A 7,952-nucleotide genomic window follows, 5' to 3' on the forward strand; every position below is an offset into this window, starting at 1 on the left:
GTCGATCCCTCTCCCCCTTCGCCTAGTTCTAGGGCCACTGCCGATGTAAGGGAGGCTTTTAATGATTATCAAAAGGAATCTGCTGCAATAAAAAATGTTTTGATTTTTTCAATGGATCCTGCTTTACAAAGGCAATGTGTCAAGTTCCGTAATGCACATGAAGTATTCTCGAGGCTTTCTACTATGTTTTCTCAAGCCCCGAGGATAATTCAGTATGACACCGCAGTTCGTTTCTTTGAGGCTAACCTCAAATATGGTCAACCTGTGAGTTCACACGTACTTAAAATGATTGAGTACGTGGAAACTCTAGAGGGGTTAGGATGTAAGATTCACGACAAGCTTGTGGTGGACCGAGTGCTCCACACTCTCTCTCTCTCTCACGTCAAAGGATTTACCCAATTTAGGGTAAATTATAATATGACGAACATGAGAAAAAGTTTACATGAGTTCCATTCTCTGCTTGTGCAAGCAGAGAAGGACATGGGATTGAGTTGGAGTACGAGGAGGGATGTACTTGTGATAAACGTGAAGGGGAAGAAGCAGTTTAAGAGGAACGCAGGTAAGAAGCCCGTACAGGTGGAGGGCAAAGGTAGAGCAATTGCAAGTTGCTCTACCAAGCCTAAGCCTAAGAAGGGTAATCCTCTTAAAGATACTTGTAATTATTGTAATAACAAGGGACATTGGAGGCGTAATTGTACAAAATACTTGGATGACATTAAAGCTGGCATTGTGAAGCCAACATATAATTTCTCAACCGAATATTTTATGATAGACATAAATTATTCTTCAAATACAACCATTGGTATTAGATACTAGTTGTGATTCTCACTTGTGCAATCATTTGCAGGGCTAAAAAGCATAAGAAAGCTAAACAAAGGTGATGTTGATCTTCGAATGGGAAACGGATCTAAAGTAGTTGCCGTCTCAGTAGGAACCTATGTAATTAATTTAGCTTTGGGGTTGCAGTTGTTCCTTTATAATTGTTATTTTGTACCGACGTTGTCTAGGAATATAATATCAGTATCTGTGTTAGACACAGAAGGTTTTTCTTTTGTTATCAAAGACAAACGTTGTACTTTTTCCCTTAATGGGATTGTATATAGTGAAGCTATATCAATCAATGGTATTTATATTCTAGACACTTGCAACGATATTTATCATTTAGATAATAAAAGACTCAAAACAGGTGATCCCGATCAATCTTATTTATGGCATTGTCGATTAGGACACATTAACGAGAAACGCATTAAAAGACTAGTGTCAACTGGTATAATTAAACCTTTTGATTTCGAATCATTTGGCATATGCGAATCTTGTCTTCTTGGCAACATGACTTGTGCACCTTTTCTAGGAAAAGGATCTTGAGCTAGTGAGTTGTTGGGTTTAATACACACCGATGTATGTGGTCCAATGACAGTCACTACTAGAAGCAATTATGACTACTTCATTACTTTTACCGATGACATGAGTAGATTTGGGTATATCTACTTAATGAGGTATAAAAGTGAAGCTTTTGACAAGTTCAAAGAGTTTCATAATGAAGTAGAAAACCAATTAAATAAGAAGATTAAAACATTACGATCAGATCGTGGTGGGGAGTATTTAAGCATTGACATTAGAGATCACCTTAAAAACTGAGGTATTGTATCTTAGTTAACTCCTCCTGGCACACCACAATTGAATGGTGTGACTGAAAGGAGGAATCAAACTTTATTAGATATGGTCCGATCAATGATGAGTCAAACTGAGTTACCTAAGTCATTTTGGGGATTTGCCATTTCATCTGCTATACGCTCACTTAATCAAAGTCCCACTAAACACTACTACAAAATGACGCTATTGCAACATTTTACATGCAACATTTTTTAAAACTGTTGCATTTTAGATAAATGTTTTTATGATTGCAACACTTTTCTAAAAAATGTTACAACATATAGTCAATTGAAACATTTTAACATAAATGTTGCATCTTTTGGCCAAAAATGCAACACTTTTTATGAAGTGCTGCATGATTAGTATGTGTATGGCAACATTTGTATTTGAATGTTGCTATTTCAAACCTTTAAAACACTACCTAATCTCAAGTAGAGATGGAAATCGAGTCAAATGGGTGGGTCAAGTCAGGGGTCATATCGGGTCAGCATACCCTTTCGGGTCGAGTCGGGTCAACTCGGGTCAAATGAGGTATCAGTTCGGGTTTGAGTCGGGTCACTGGCGGGTCTAGCGATTTTATCGCATCACTTTAATTTTTGACCATTAAAATTAGTTTTCTGACCATTATTTGATTTATTTATTTCATTATTAAGTCAAAGGTATCAAATTAAACACTAAATCGTTTTTAATTTATCAATATTAAGCTTAATAATTATTGGGTTATCAATTTAATCAGGTCAGTACCTGGTTGGGTTCATATTGGGTCGGGTTCGGCTCACTGATTACTGTTCGCCGCTGGGTCGGGTCGGGTCGATTTCGATTCGCAATATCCTCGAATTCTGTGGGAGTGGGGTCATTCGGGTCGGGTCAGACTTATCAGCTCTAATCTCAAGTCTCAATTTACCAACTTCACTGAATGTTTTACCAAAAAAGGTGAGTTCTAATTAATATGCTAAATTATACAGTACTTCATAATTTAAATCATGAACCCCTTGATTTAGAACATCATTTTCCATGTTAAATAAATTTTATTATAGGTTTGACTAGATTTGATAAAATTGACCTGATCCAACCAATACCGACACACAACCCAACACCCAATCTCAAGACTCGAGTTTGACTCGAACCTAATATAACCTTAACCGAAATATTTATTGTTACACTCGATTAACCCGATTTGATTATCAATTTATCATCCAGAAAACGGAAACCTTATCATACTTTGCCAGTTAACAAATACTCCTAAAGTCCTAATTTTCTCCGACTTGGCTCCCTCTTCAATCACCAAGCGTGCATTCGGTGCATATATTGCACATTTCGACCGTCAGTCTCATCTCTCGCGTTCGCCGTCAACGCTTTAATCATCTACTTTTATCTCCATGTAAGGTCCGCTCTTTTCATCCGTTTTAATTTCGAAATTTCCTCCATGTGTTACTTAATTCAGATTACGATTTTTAATTGTTTTTTCTTAATTGAAGTTCATATTCATCTATCATTATGAATAGTCAGGTTGTTTGATAATTAATTGAGTAAAATTTGCATCATCTTTAATTAGGGTCTTTGTAATTTGGGGCCTTATTGTTGGATTTCAAAATTCGTGTTTATTTCGGGCGTTTCTGTACGTTTTTGTGATTATCTGTTATTCTGAATAATGGTAATTTGATTGAAACAACACAATTTTGGGTCCCTGTGTGTAATATTGAAGTTGTTACGATTTGTTTTTCTTTTTGTATTAGCATTTGGTTAATTGTACTCTATGGTGCTATTAATATTAAGTTGATGATTACATTGAGTTTGTTTTACCTTCGTCTTGTCATCCCTTCGAGATACTTACATGGTCAGGTATCTTCAAACTGGTTAGCGTAGTTGTATACTCCCTCCATCCCATTCATTTTTTTACCTTTTACCTTTTATATTCTTTATGCTCTTTATGAGGGAAACTTTAATCAAACGTAAATAAATGATTGGGACGGACGGAGTATAAAGTTTGACAACTAGACTCACGTAAGAAGAGCAAATACTATACGTACACAGTAAGTCTTGTTTAAGACTATCCGTCTTAAGCTTGAGACGGATATTGCCCATCTTAAATGAGATTTTGTGATGCACCAAATAACCAATGGAGGGAGTACCATATTTCTCAGTTTTTGAGTCTTAATTCATGAGTTAAGTGTTTTTCTTTTCTAATATACTTCTTTTTTTTGCATTATTATCATTATAACTTATAAGGTTATTTATAATCAGAGAACTGATAAAGATAATCCATTTTCTACCTCGGGGGGAAGGTTATGGACCTGAGGGGAGTTAAAATAAAAAAGAAAAATAACATAATCATGACACTTACAATTGATATTTGTCAAATTTCTGATTTTGTTTTAGGTAATCAGGAATCGGGCTCAGATTGACTATTCAACGTCACGGCGCACTAATTATTTCGGTAAGATAATGTCTACCACATTGAAATTTCTAAGGATGTACTTACTCACTATGTTTATATTACTGATGCATAAGTATATAGTATTTGATAGTCATTGACGGCCTTGTTGATAATAATCTAATTATTGTGGGTTGTGTGAAAGTGGTAGTTGTAATATTGAACATACGCTATGAGCGTTGGAGTATTAGTACTTATGTGTTCTATATTAAGAGCTAGACTGCGGATAGCTGAAAATCCATAGTTGAATGATAATTTACTGATTTAAAACAAATCGAGTGTTGGTATTTAGTATAGAACATGATCTTATGATCAAGATTTACTAGGGAAAACAAACCGACTTATTTTCCTTTTCTGGCACATATGTGCTTTAGCAAGCCCAACTATTCTTGTTGGATGCATCACTCAAAGTGCAAGGTACATGCAATTTCTAACTTCTATTCATTCAATTTAAGTAAATCTTGGTATTCCTCTTAACTGAATTGAAATGGACTCTGGTGTATCTATGTTACTTCCAAAAAACCAAATTTCAGTGAAGTACTTTCTGGATTAACATAAGTTCTACAAACATTAGTGGATGTCTATTGAGCATCTTCTTTCCTACCTTAGAGCTGACATTACTTATTTTTTTGTCATTTTGGATGATGGAATTCGATTTCGGATTAGGTAGTGGTCAAACTACTGCAATTTTGTGGTTATTTTTACTTCCCTCCCCCATATCTGGTACAAAGCTTATACCATACTCGTCCTTTGTTTTCCCTAATTGACTTTATTGTTTCTTTTACTCAATTTAGCTTCTAAGATAAAAGTGTATTATAAGAATTGCACACTTCTTTTCTTTTTGAACATCTGCATGATCCATACTGTTTCTTCTGATAAATTTAACTTTGATTGTATTAAAGGAAGACTGGTAGAAATGGTCTACCGAAAGATGATGTTTGTATATGTTGTAGGTAAGCTGCTGAGAATATTAATCATGTCGTTTCTTTTTTTATTGTAGCATGAAGTTTTTGGATTTGGTCAATGACTTTAGGAGGTCAGGTTGCTCTACTTGTGCTCCGTAGGACTGTTGTAAAAGAAAGAGCTTCAGATCTATATTAAAAGGAAAGGTGGTCATACAGTTGTGATGGTTCTAGTCTACTACAGACGAATGGAGGACGGTGAGCTTGTTGTGCAGGCCATAGATGCTCAATACGGGGGTTAAGCTAAAAATTAAGGCGCGCCTTAGACTCATCACTTTTTAAGCAACATTTCTAAGACATAATGTATAATGCAACATTTTCATGGTGTTGCTATAGCGGAGCTTTAGGCAGCACTTCTAAAAGTGTTGCATAATGTATAATGCAACATTTCTAAGACATTTTGCAACATTTTCATGGTGTTGCTATAGCTTCGTTTTGTAGTAGTGCAAAGCAACTGACAAAACTCCATATGAGATATGGAAAGGGAAAGTCCCGGATTTGTGATACATGAAAGTATGGGGTTGTGATGCTTATTTCAAGAGCAAGTCTGACGATAAGCTTGCACCTCGTTCTGAAAAATGTATTTTTGTAGACTACCCTAAGAAAACTTATAGATATTACTTCTACAATAGTAGCGAGAACAAAGTGTTTGTCGCTCGTGAAGCTGTCTTTCTAGAAAAAGAGTTTATTTCTAGAAGACAGAGTGGGAGAAAATTTGAACTTGATGAAGTTCAAGAGCCACAAACTGATATGACAGTACATGAAGATGTTCCTTCTACGTCTGAATCGGTTATTGTTCCTTCTGAACCTAAAAGGTTAGAGAGGGTTAGTCGCCAGCCTGATAGATACCTTGGTGTTATCGAGGAAGATGGTGACTATGAGGTTTTAGTTTTGAAAAGGGATTAACCTAAGACCTACAAAGAAGCTATTACTAGTTCTGACTCTAAGCTATGGCTCTAGGCCATGCAATCCGAGATGGATTCCAAGTACGAAAATCAGGTATGGGACCTGGTTGACTTACCTAAAGATGTTCGACCTCTTCAGTGTAAGTGGATATTTAAGATTAAAATCGGCATGGATGGACATAAAGATGTCTACAAAGCTAGATTGGTGGCAAAAGGATTCACCCAGGTTCATGGTTTACACTATGATGAAAGTTTTGCACCAGTTGCTATGCTTAGATCTGTTCAGATAATGTTAGCGATTGCTGCATTTCATGATTATGAGATATGGCAAATGGATGTCAAAACCGCTTTCCTGAACGGGTTTCTGGAAGAGGAAGTGTTCATGACACAACCTGAAGGTTTTGTGGATCCTAAAAATCCTAACAAAGTATGCAAACTTAAGAGATCCATTTATGGTCTTAAGCAAGCGTCAAGGAGTTGGAATCATCGTTTTGATCATGTTATTAATCAAAATGGTTTTTCTCGAAGTGTTGAGGAACCATGTTTATACATGAAGTTTAGTGGGAGTAAAGTTGTTTTCTTACTTCTTTATGTGGACGACATATTACTCATTGGGAATGATGTAGATATGCTTGCTTATGTCAAGAAGTGGTTAGGAAATCACTTCCAAATGAAAGATTTGGGAGAAGCTCAGCGCATCTTGGGTATCCGGATCTATAGGGATAGATCCAAAAGGATATTAACTTTGAGTCAAGAAGCCTATATCGATAAGATTCTTGACCGATTCAATATGAAAAACTCCAAGAGAGGTTTTCTACCTATAGGCAGTGAGATTACTTTGAGTAAGTCACAGTGTCCCACTGAGCCTAAGGATATTTAACGCATGAAATCGATTCTCTATGCTTCCGCTGTTGGATCGATCATGTATGGTATGATGTGTTCTCGTCCTGACGTCTCGTATGCTTAAAGTATGACGAGTCGTTATCAGAAAACTCTAGGTGAGAGTCACTGTATAACCGTCAAAAATATTCTGAAGTACTTGAGAAGGACTAAGTATTAAAAATTTGAACTTGATGAAGTTCAAGAGCCACAAACTGATGTGACAGTACAGGAAGATGTTCCTTCTACGTCTAAATCGGTTATTGTTCCTTCTGAACCTATAAGTCAGAGAGGGTTAGTCGCCAGCCTGATAGATATCTTGGTGTTATCGAGGAAGATGGTGACTATAAGGTTTTACCTTTGGAAAGTGATGAACCTAAGACCTACAAAGTAGCTATTACTAGTTCTGACTCTAAGCTATGGCTCCAGGCCATGCAATCCGAGATGGATTCCAAGTACGAAAATCAGGTATGGGACCTGGTTGACTTACCTAAAGATGTTCGACCTCTTCAGTGTAGTGGATATTTAAGATTAAAATCGGCATGGATGGACATAAAGATGTCTACAAAGCTAGATTGGTGGCAAAAGGTTTCACCCGGGTTAATGGTTTACACTATGATGAAACTTTTGTACCAGTTGCTATGCTTAGATCTGTTCGGATAATGTTAGCGATTGCTGCATTTCATGATTATGAGATATGGCAAATAGATGTAAAAACCACCTTCCTGAACGGGTTTATGGAAGAGGAAGTGTTTATGACACAACCTGAAGGTTTTGTGGATCCTAAAAATCCTAACAAAGTATGCAAACTTAAGAGATCCATTTATGGTCTTAAGCAAGCGTCAAGGAGTTGGAATCATCGTTTTGATCATGTTATTAAACAAAATGGTTTTTCTCGAAGTGTTGAGGAACCATGTTTATACATGAAGTTTAGTGGGAGTAAAGTTGTTTTCTTACTTCTTTATGTGGACGACATATTACTCATTGGGAATGATGTAGATATGCTTGCTTCTGTCAAGAAGTGGTTAGGAAATCACTTCCAAATGAAAGATTTGGGAGAAGCTCGGCGCATCTTGGGTATCCGGATCTATAGGGATAGATCCAAAAGGATATTAGCTT

General features: G+C 36.5%; 1 long non-coding RNA gene across 2 annotated transcripts; it reads left to right on the top strand.

Annotated features, from left to right (window-relative positions):
• The first annotated feature begins 2,833 nt into the window (after nt 1-2,833).
• LOC141639524 (uncharacterized) lies at nt 2,834-5,652 on the top strand. Of its 2 annotated transcripts, none has more exons than XR_012542559.1 (3): nt 2,834-3,039; nt 4,033-4,090; nt 5,088-5,652. It is a non-coding gene; the product is annotated as an uncharacterized LOC141639524 (long non-coding RNA). The 2 variants fall into 2 exon arrangements; XR_012542558.1 differs by having other exon boundaries at nt 2,834-3,034.
• The last annotated feature ends 2,300 nt before the right edge of the window (nt 5,653-7,952 follow it).

This window comes from Silene latifolia, unplaced genomic scaffold, assembly GCF_048544455.1.
Source record: "Silene latifolia isolate original U9 population unplaced genomic scaffold, ASM4854445v1 scaffold_427, whole genome shotgun sequence".
Lineage (NCBI taxonomy): Eukaryota > Viridiplantae > Streptophyta > Magnoliopsida > Caryophyllales > Caryophyllaceae > Silene > Silene latifolia.